Genomic DNA, 12,000 nt, shown 5'->3' with positions numbered 1-12,000 from the left:
CGTAGCATATTGGGAAAGGGAAATGTTTATTTCTTGAGGCTTGGAATGAGAGTATGGCTCTTTACTAAACAATTATGCAATTAGATAATCATTCAATAACATCAGTGAGGCCAGGTTCACATTGAACTAAATCTTCATCCTATCATTTCATTGAATACATAGGAATATGTAATAATATTAACTCTAATAAATCACCATGTCCTGTCATATCAAGTCATTAGTCGAACTATTGATACAACAGTATTTTCATCAACACTTTTGACACAAGCACATCTCTTCTTTTTGTATCGAAGGAGATAGGGTTGTAGTTGTTGATAGTTTGTAGTTCTTAGTTTCTGATATTCTTTCCGAAAATATTGAAATTTGCTTTTTTACCTGCCTGAGCGGGCAACTTCGGGGCTGATTTTGAGTTTGTGTTTCCACACAAACTGTCTTTGTAACCTTGTTGCCAATATAATCAGTACCGGTATTTGCAGTAAAATTGTATTTATTGTCTAAGACAATATTACCAAGGTATTTAAAAGTTTTCACTATTTGAATGTTCTCTTCAGCTACAGAAACAATTCGTTGTCCTTCTTGTCCCTACGAAATGTTCTTATCTTTTTTTTTTTTTTACATTTACTATTAAAAAAACTATCATTACAGTTGGTATTCAATGTGCTTTATTTCTCTGCAATAATCATTAACGTGTGAGTTCTCTAAGAGCAGGGCAAGCACAGCAGCATCAACAGCAAATTTTGTTACTATGTCAGTCTCAACTTCAGTAAAATAAAAAAATATATAAATGATAAATTTTATTATATAAAAAACAACAAAGACTTTGCATTGTGCTATTTGCTTGTCATCTGTGTATGACAGTTGTAGCCAGAGAAAGAAATGATTGTCCTGTTTCTGAAGTGTTCAAGAAGGTCATAAGAAATGATTCATTGTACTAGATGAAATGAGCAGAAGTAATACCTAAAGACAATTCGTTTTTCCACTTCAAATACAAGTGACATTGTAAGGCAGATATTATTAAATATTGATATTATAATAATTGTAAAGAAGGATAATCAAATAACAAGACAATATAATATTAAATAGGTTATCTCTCTTATATGAACCGTATTTACTGACCTCAATAATGTACTGAAGGCTATATTTATTCTAGTTTACCTGTACTAACACGAATACCGGTATATAGATTTTCTATGAGTCCGGGGATTAAGGAAGGGTACATTCTTTCACGTTGCTACGTTGACCCAGCAGTAACATACAGTAAGCTGCGCTCCTTTTGACTCTCCATTTAAGATAGGTGTCCTATTAAGGTCAGCTGTAAAGCAATACTAACTGCAACTCAACTGTTCACATCAGTAATGATTGAAACATTAGTTGACCGGAGGTTGAGTAGTCTTGTTTTCTTTTACTCCTATAGAAAAGAGCAAGGGTACATTTGGTTGAACAGTTTTAGTAGTAAGCTAAATGTAATGTCTATGTAGGTCTTACTAACTGGGACTACTACATGTGAGGTGTAGTATGGACACGACCGAGATAGCAAACAAAGTAACTATTCCACTAGAGAGAAGCGATGCCAAAAGTTGATTTTTGCTGATCAATTAGAGACATTCCCCCAGGAACGTCCTACGTGGCCATTGTATTGTGTTCCGTAAAGAGATAGTGGGCGACAACAAAGCTTGAACACTAGAAACCAAAGGGAGAGAATGAGATATGTTCAAATAACAGTACAAAAGGAAGGTGTTGGTACAGGAATGCAATGACGACATTTTGCAAACGTGTCTCGGGTGTAAACAAAAAGTATAAATCAGTTTTAATCTAAATTGGCGTAATCAAACTTAACGTATGACCAAGATCAAGAAGCAAAGAAAAAAACAGTCAGCGTAGACTTATGAGGCTATTATCAATTAAACAACAAAACAAAACTTTGGCCATTATAGAGGCTATATATATAAGCGTATACATTACATTTGTGTTTTGATTTGACAACGTTTATTTTGTTGTAGCATACAGTATGTTCATGGCCATCGAGTATATTTAGGGCCATGCAGCATTTACAAGGCCATGCAGCATGTTCAGGGCCAAGACGCCAACAAACAAAAGTGCGATCCACAACTAGAAGCAGACAGACGGAGCCTAAACTCAAACATAGCAGATATTCGGGACACTGGTCAAGGCTTCGTTTCACAAAGGCTTATCATTGGTCAGAGAAGATAGCCAGGTGTCCTCCGGCCACGAAACTACTGTTGACTAACGTTTGTGCTACAGTCCACGACAGGTATGTGGACATGAGGTGCCGAGCGAAGTGTCCTGTCAGCACAAATACTACTGAAGGCAAACGTGCACAGTTGTACAAGTTGTAGCTTATCTTACTATCTTATGTTTCAAGCTTATCTTACTATCTTATGTTTCAAGCTTATCTTACTATCTTATGCTTCAAGCTTATCTTACTATATTATGCTTCAAGCTTATCTTACTATCTTATATTTCTAGCTTAAATTTGTACTTCTATTTATTGCTCAAACTTTTGGCTGATTATGCATGGCTTATATTTCTTCTCTACCAGTGTTTCCCTAGCTTTTTCCTTAACGGCACACTTCGTACATTCTGAATATTTAGCGGGACACTTCGTACATTCTGAATATTTAGCGGGACACTTAGCTTATTTTTTTTAATGATAATTTAATTCGCGTGGTGGCCTACTAGTTAACTATTTCACTAGTTCCTGGAACACATAGTCAGGCCTCGCGGAACACATAGTCAGGCCTCGCGGAACACATAGTCAGGCCTCGCGGAACACATAGTCAGGCCTCGCGGAACACATAGTCAGGCCTCGCGGAACACTAAGGTTTGGGAAACACTGTTCTATTAACCCCCCCCCCCCCCAAAAAAAAAAAAAAGTGGGTTGTATGATGCAGGGATAGCATAGCTAAACATTTCAAAACGATGTCTATCTATATAATGCTCAATACCTAGCAATGAGTCTATTATTTCACCTACTTTTAAATGGAACTCTTGTCACATGACGTAGCTGCATTCTTTACTTTGGCCTATAAAGATACAGACCTACTTTACTTTTTGTCAAATGGTGAAAGCGTTGGGGCACTCGGTTCGACTTTCCATCACATAAAGTACTCACTTGTCTAAGAGAATGTAATGACTACAGGACTTTCAATAACATAAAGTACTTGTAATGACTACAGGACTTTCAATAACATAAAGTACTTGTAATGACTACAGGACTTTCAATAACATAAAGTACTTGTAATGACTACAGGACTTTCAATAACATAAAGTACTTGTAATGACTACAGGACTTTCGTTCCCTCACTCCTCCATCTTGTTTGTGTCTCTAGTAGTTTAGTCTGTTTAGAATTTTTTTTTTTGAGGTACGTTGATGGGGTAACTAATTCAAGACACTGAATGTTTGAAGTTTGAATGCTTAATAGAACAAAACAATCTGTTGTATAATAACATCTTGTGTTCATATTTAAGATTACAACCAAAAAAATTGATCGTCCATAGAAGTGATGAAATACCAGACCATAACTGAGGTCATCTGTTCTACAATATTTATTTCTTTCAGCACTTTCCAATACTCAAAAAAAAAAAACCTCTGCTTCTAAATGTTTGTGAATGTAAGGCTGCAGTTGTCATTATTTCAGCAGAAGTTTTGAGCTTGGAGGTCCTGAAAAAAAACTTTTTGGTTAATCAATCAGACGACAATGCTGCTGAGCTGTTACATAATTATTTGATTAGTCGGTGGTCACTGTTAAGGAGACTTCAATTCAACAGCTTAGACTATTAGCTACAGATAGAAATGTAATCTCAAAATGTAACAGAAATTTAATCTCAAAATGCAAGCTACCCGTATAAGATCAGAATGTAAGCTACTAATATAAGATGAGAATGTAAGCTAAAATGTAAGATGATAATGTAAGCTAAAATGTAAGATGATAATGTAAGCTACTAATAGAAGATGAGAATGTAAGATAGAAATATGAAAATGTAAGTTAGAACTTTAAGATGAAAATGTAAGCTAGAAATATAAGATGAAAATGCAAGCTAGAACTTTAAGATGAAAATGTAAGCTAGAAATATAAGATGAAAATGTAAGCTAGAACTTTAAGATGAAAATGTAAGCTAGAAATATAATCTTGAGTCTCATTTTTTTCTAGCAACAATGTTTGCTGAAGTTATTTACCAAAGCCCAAAACGGTGGAGTAGATTGTGTGGGTCAGGAAGTAACAGCTATTCACTTTTCTTGAAAATGTATAATGAACTAAAAAGCTATCTAGTGCAGGGGTGGGCAAATTATGGCCCGCGGGCCACATGCGACCCGCCGAAGTGTTTTATGCAGCCCGCGAACACCTAAAGAAATCAGGTGTGCCCACACAGAACACAAATATAAAAATGCAAATATATTAAAAATAAATAATTGTAAATATCTTTAATTTATTAAAAACTTTTGATTCTTATCACTTACAATTAAGAAGCTATAGAAACAATGTATGTAAACGTCATTCTAAAAAGTTGAAAGTAAACCAAGATTATTTTAAATGCCAATAATTCGAAAAATTCAGTCAAAGACACAAGTCCACGCTAGTATTTATTCAATGCTATGAAGAACTGTGTTGAAATAGTTGGGTTGGCTTTACAAGATGGCAACTGATGGAGCCCGTGATTAGACAGAGAAAAGGGCTTTTTAGTAAAATAGAGAACAATTTCCCAACCATAAACTGATAAAGGGAGAGTTTACACAAAGCTGCATTGAATGTCAAGTTAAAAGATCGTAAAGAAAGAACAGTTTTGGCATAGGGCCGACCTTAGGCATAGACAAACTATGCAGCTGCCTAGGGCCTACGATTGTTGGGGGCCTCTTACAAGACTTATTATGTTATCAAATTTAGAGAAGAAATAGCGAAACTAATCCTCACTGTTATTGTAGGGTTTTAATAAATTTCATAGGCCAACTTTTAGTTTTTTCGCGGTTAATTTGTTTAATTTTATTTGGTGCTACCAAATTCACTTTGCCTAGTGCCTCCAATTATCTAAGGCCGGCCCTGACTGGCTATTCCGAAAAGTAATTGAAGATTTGGAAACAAAACATTACGATGTTCGGTAACACAGTAGTATCCACTGGCCTAGCATTAGAAAAATATGGAATCTCAATGAAGAAATTGTTAGGTTTCTTGAACGACATTGACTGTGACTTTGTTACTAATATTTCTAATGAAGAGTTGAAGACAGACTTCATGTTTATCATCGGAAGCATTGCAACATGTTGTTTGAACATGAAATGTATGTGCATCTTAAATCTTTTCAAACAAAGCTATTCCATTTTTTGAGGCCGGCAATTGAAATCAGGGTTTCTCATTTTCATTGGTGAAAGGTGAAACTATTTCTAGTGAAATGGTTGAAAAGTACAAGACTTTGGATTCCTTGTTTGTGGAATTTGACTGCAAATTTTAAGACGTCAAGAACTTGAAACCAGTTTTCAATACCCTCAGCTTACCATCTAATGCAGAAGCCAATTCAGCTCCAGAGGAAATACATCCAAGCAAATTATGATCTGAAAAAGAAGTTCCAGCCAGTACTTTCGCGGGAGTTAAAAAAAACAACAACTTTGCTGTTCAACTTTCACATTATTTGGAACCACATTCATCTTTGAACAAACCTTTTTTGTTTGAAAATTATCAAGCGTTAGAACAGATCGATGATGATTGACTGTAATGGACAGCAGTCACAAGAAAAACAACAACTAGTTAACTAGTTCCAAGATTCTGGAAAATTATGCCCGAGAGTAGACAGTTATATACTTTATATTAAGTACTACCATACATTTGTGGTGAAATTGTGTGATCTACACAGACCATTACCAAATAAAAAAAATCGTTTGTAAAATTAGTTCAAGAAATTGCTAACTCTTGTTGTAATTCCTCAAAGACCTATATATATATATATATGCGGCCCCTCAGTCCCCAAATATTTTTTTGATGCGGCCCTCGGTAGAAAAAGGTTGCCCACCCCTGATCTAGTGGGATAAACTGAAGCTATGAGATAGAATGACAGGACAGAACTGTTTGTTTTCTGCAGGAAGAAAGAAAGCCCCCCCCCCCCTTACATTTCACCATTTTCAGACATTTCAATGTACTTCCACCTTATGCCAAACTATTGAAATGAGGACCCTGGTTTCGTGGTATTTCTCCCCCCCCCCTCCCAATGCTCTGCGGCTTAGTTCAACTTTCCAATAGGTTTTCCCTCTCTTCCTCGTTGCAATGACCACTCAGTTGTACACGACCGCTACAGAGTGTCAATAGAGATAGCGTCATTCAGGAGCAATGGAAAATACATTTAAGAAAATCGCCTTCTTAGCAAATTTCTACCTCTATTCAGTCACACATTCAAAGTGGCCAAAACATGGGTGGACACCTTTCTTGAAAATGGCTCCAAAGATTTTCCTAGAAATCTGACATTTGATGTATATTTTGGGGAAAAGCTCGATGGTCACACAGGGAAAACTGTAGTTTGACCGTTAGAATTCTTCAACGTATAAAAAAAAATAATAATTTGAATTCGGCACTTGAGCCTTATTCCATAAACTGTAAAATGTTCTTTGTTTTTTAATTCATCTAAAAAATTTCAAAAATGCTATTTCGCATTATTTTAGTTATTTATTATTATTATTTCTAATCTAGTCTCTATTGTTTGTGTACTGGATGTTAAAGTTGCCAGTGTTATTTACAACTGTTACACTGCACAAGTCACTAAAGTACAATGACCTGCTGTTGGAAAGGTGACATGTAGGTCCTCTATTTGCTTTCTGGAAACCCAACAAGGTTCAAAGTTCACAAGACTTCAACTTCTCCCCCCCCCCCCCCCCCACTAGCGGATCCAGAACTTTGGAGTGGGGGGGCGATTTTTTTCCAAACCCTAACCCTAACGCCCAGTAAACCCTAACCCTATACATAAACGTGCGTACAGCACACAGATATATATATATATATATATATATATATATATATATATATATGTATATATAAGAATAAATAAGCAGTATTTCTCAGTATTTTCATGCATTCTTCACTGCAGAAACGCATTCTCCTGACATCTACAGCTCTTTATCCATCAGTGGAGTTCGGGGCGAAGTCCCGACGCCAAAAAGCGTTTTCTTGCATTTTTCACTGCAGAATAGCTCACTATTCATCAGTGATTTTCGGGGCGAAGCCCCGACGCTAAAAGCGTTTTCTTGCATTCTTCGCTGCAGAAACACATTCTCCTTACCTAAAGCTCATTATTCATCCTATTAAAAAAGGACCTTTTGAATAATATTGTACTTGAAAAATATTCTAATTTGAATGTATACGCCCTTAATACATTGCAAATAAAACCGATTTGTTCCTTAAAAAGTTCAGATACCCCACATATTTAGATTAAGGCTTAGAGGATCACCGCCGAAAAAAAATTCGATAAATAATATTCAATAAAATTCAAGCATAAATTGTGAGTTATAGTCCCAAATTTAACTAGAAAAATATTAGATTGAGTAGAGGTTGGAAAAAAGGCTACTCGTCTCAATCGTGACTGAAAATTTTTGTTTGAATTTTAACTTTTCCAAAGCAAAGTCTTTCTTAAAATAATTATGATAAATTCATGTGAAATTACATAAACTCTGTCTGGAAATGGGAGGGGCGGTAGAATGAAAACGATTTATCCTCGCTCCTTTTTATAATTTCTGCTAATGATTGCATTTGGCATTAAAGAATAAGGGTGGGGCCACTCGATACGAGAATTTAATTTATAGCATATATAAATTATATTAGTGGCTGATTTTTTTTTTTACATTTTGTAGTTTCTTAACTATAATACAAAAAGAAAAATTATTGCTTTGTCCGAGGAGGGAAAGGAGATGGCATGTATCGCCCCTTCCACCTTTTTCCTTTTATATTTACTAATCATAAAATTTGAGATTAGAGTGTTGTGCGACATAATATACAAATGATTTCACATATCAATTATATAGAAATTCAATCATTTTTGTTCACAAACTATGATTCCTCCATAAAAATATGACCGCCCCCCCCCCACTCAGAGGGCTAGAGCGGGGAGGGCAGTACATGCAATCGCCCCCCCCCCCCTTTACCCCACCGAATCTGCCAAGATACCTGAAGGAGAGCGACATAATATCAAATTTATATATCAATGCAACTAATCTTGCTCACAAACTATGATTTCTCCATAAAAGTAGGACCGCCCCCACCCCACTCAAAGGGTTTAGGTGGGAAGGGCAGTAGAAGTTTCGCCCCCCCCCCACACACACACACCAATCGGACAACAGGGGAACGACATAATATAAAGATCGGTTAAAATATCAATAACAAGTTTTAATCATATAGATATTTAATTGATTCTTTTGGCAGGCTGTGATTTCTACAAATAAATTGGACCGCCCCCCCCACTCAAAAGTTTATGGTGGGGGGGGGCGGATTGATGCTATCGCCCCCTCCAGACCCCACCTAATCGGCCAACATACTAGAGGGGGGGGGGCGAAATAATCTAAAAATAGTTTGAAATATCAATAATTAGTATATATTATTAACATAAGTAATAAATTCGTATACCGCCCCCCCCCCCCCTGGATCCGCCAGTGCCCCCCCCCCCCGTCTAACTTTACCTAAAATGCAAATTCGTTTTACTATCCAAGAAAGTCTTTTCATGGTTTAGGACGAGAGGGGGGTTGATTTAAATATGTATAGTCTGTATCCACCAGGCAACCGTTCAACCTTTGGTCGCGTGCCACCTGCCACTGAGAGCTACAGATGGCTCACGACCTTTTGTAGCCTTCAAAGCTCCCCCCCCTCCAAAAAAAAAAGGGGCGCATACGCCCTATACCGTTCTCCCTGTGCCCAAAAAGAGAAAAGAGCTCCTCCGGGTCGCGTGGCAAGGGTGGGTTATCATTGGCTTACAAGGGCGCGTGCTGCTAGCTATTGATTCGACCTAGTTCTTTGATGCTATTAGAAAGAAATGTGGAGGAAATAGAGGGGGGGGGGGAGGACTGATCACATGTGTGGTTAAAAAAAATGGGTGGGGGGGGTAGTAGGGGGGCAAGATGAAGCTGACTGTCGCTTTGTTAGCACTGGGACAAAGACAAGTGACAGCTGTTGCTTTTGTCCCAGTCTGGTCACGTGACATTTACTGGAGCAGAACGGTTCCTGTTAGCAGTGCAGTTCTGACATAAAGACTCCTCTGGGGGATTCCAAATGCTAACAAGAAAATATTTTTAAAAAATACTTGAAAAAAAAAAACCAATGAGCTTATATTTAGCGTCATTGTATCAATTAGTTTGGATCAGTCATGTAATTAAATTTGTAATACATCTAGACTAGCAATAATAAATCTGTGCCATTAGAAATATTTTTACCAATTGTTTTTGTTTGGCGCAATTGCATGGTTCTAGCTTTCTCAATACGCTATGATAAAGATCCTATCCCTTGTCTGCACCATTTGGGGGAGGGGGGAGGAAAACAAAAAAAGGGGGGGGAGAGGAGTGTATCTGAGCAAATGTTACCATGATTGCTTTTTAAAATGCATTTATAAAAAAAAATGGTGAAAGACCTGAATTCGAACTCGAGGGCTCAAGCCGCCTCAAACCAATACACTAACCAATGTGCCAGCGAATTGCTTATGAAAAAAAAGAAGGTTTATAGTTTTCTTTTGTTATCTTCAAACTTTAAGGCGGCGACCTACAAAGTATAAAGGGGGCTAATTCAACTTAAACCACCTCACCAATCAAGTACAATTTCTTTCGATAATCAAACAAAATAATTAATTACCAATAGTTAATTAACTAACTGGCTAATTTTTTTAAATTGTATTTTTGTTTTGTCAGGTAAACGAAATAATTGTGCCAAATTTCAACTTGATCTGAGATAGGATGTAGGAGAAATAACATGTACAAACTTTTTACCAGACAGACAGACAAACTGTTCTTTATAGACTTACTTAGTAAATATGAACAGTCTGTGATCTGGTCGTACCTTTTTTTTTTTTTTTTTTTGACCTAGGGAAAAAATAATACAATTAATTCAATTTTAAAATATTTCGTGACAACTTACCATGAGTACTGTACCCTTTTGGTACACCCGCATTTGTTTTAAAATAACTTTTCGAACAATACTATGTTCAGCTTAGCCACTGGACACTTTTATGTCATCACTCCTTTTTGACAGCCAGTTACGCCCATGCCTGGGTCATTCTCGGTAGATGAACAGGCTGCATTGAAGTTCGTCATTTGCTTTGAGTTACAGCGCGTGGCGTGATTGAGTATGCTTACTAGCCACTGCTAATGCAATGTTCATTTTATATGGTCAGTCTTACAGTCAGTCAAATGTGAACAAGGGAGATAATGAATTTTTAGGTTCGCGGATTTGCAGGTGCATGCAGGTTATCTACATCAATGTAGTTGTTTTTTTTTTTTCGGAACTTAAAAAAAAAATATAGAACACTCATTGTGATAAACATAACAAAACAGAGATGAGTGAGTGCAATCTATTTATAATATATATATAATTATCTTCTTCATGGCTCAAGAGTTTAAACAAGAAGTAAAGGAAAGATCACTCTTTATTTCTGCAAGTCGGTCTAGAGTTACCCTACGAAAAAAAAAGAGTAATATTCACCCGTTACAAAATAGCAGGGCCGGACTTAACCGTTAAGACCAAGAAGTCATGGAAAATCAATCTCTTTTTTTATTTCTACCCCACGTAGTTTTAGCGGCGAAAAAAAGAGGGAGGGGGGAGAACAAGTAATCATATCTATATTCACCCGTCACTAAATAGCAGGACCGGAATCAACCGTTGTGGGGCCCTATGCGAGACGGATTTCGCAGAGCCAAGTTTGGGTAGGGATACGGATAATAAGTGAAATTTAAGAGTTTGTATTAGAAAATAAATCCGTCTTTGCATTTTATTCATTCTTTTCTACGTACAGAACTACTTTAGGAGCCTTCACTACAAGCAGTATATCATAAAAAAATTTATTTTGTACATAGATCACGCTCAATGGCAAGAATTACCAAATGTTTCAATCCATCTAGGAGAATTGTTGACCTCAAGTAATTCTTCATTACTTTGAAGCGCGAGAAGCTTCTTTCACCAGATTACACAATTACAATTTTCATCGCGCGTAGGATTCGCGTTTTCCATTTTGAATGACACCCCAAAATGACAATTTATTTTCTATATATTTTGGGAATTTTTTTTTTTTTTGTTTCCAAAAGATTTTAATAATTTCCAGAAATTTCCAGGACTTTTTCGTATATTTTGCAATTTCAGTAGATTTCAAGGAGCTCCTTGTAAATCAGGAGGCTGCGGGAAATCTGTTATAAGTTATAAAATGGTTTAATTTAATAATTTACACATAGAATTAGCGCGGGTCCTTTGAAAGTGCGGACCAACTGCGGTCGCATAGGTTGCATAGGCCTAAGGCCGGCCCTGCAAAATAACGGCGTATGCTACGCCGAGTGTCGACTAGTATATTTTAAATGTCTTGATGCTCGGGTTGTGAACACCGTAAGACCCCCCCCCCCCCTTTTTTTGTGAAATGAAAAATGTTTCTGTAAATTATGAATCAATATGAACATGTCTCATATCTCTACCATCTAAGAACTCAATAAGATTTTGTCTTTATGTCAATCTTTCCATTTCTGTCTCTGTATCTGTCTCTCTCTCTCTCTCACTGAATTAAATTATGTTAACTTTACTTTTCTCTTTTCTCTCTCTCTCTCTCTCTCTATTAAGCACACTCTCGAATAATTAAATATTAATATTAATAATTAAATATACATTTGAAAATCCCAAACTTTCGTATTTAACCCTCCCCCCCCCCTTTTTTTTTCCCCTTTCTTAGTCTCCTTAGGGTTCACACGTAGGCCTAGATGTAGATAGGATCCTCTTGAAGCCTGTACTGTGAGTCATAGACACTTGACACACTTCAAATCTCCACAAT

This window comes from Biomphalaria glabrata, chromosome 5, assembly GCF_947242115.1.
Source record: "Biomphalaria glabrata chromosome 5, xgBioGlab47.1, whole genome shotgun sequence".
Classification (NCBI taxonomy): Eukaryota; Metazoa; Mollusca; class Gastropoda; family Planorbidae; genus Biomphalaria; species Biomphalaria glabrata.
This window is presented reverse-complemented; position numbering follows the sequence as displayed.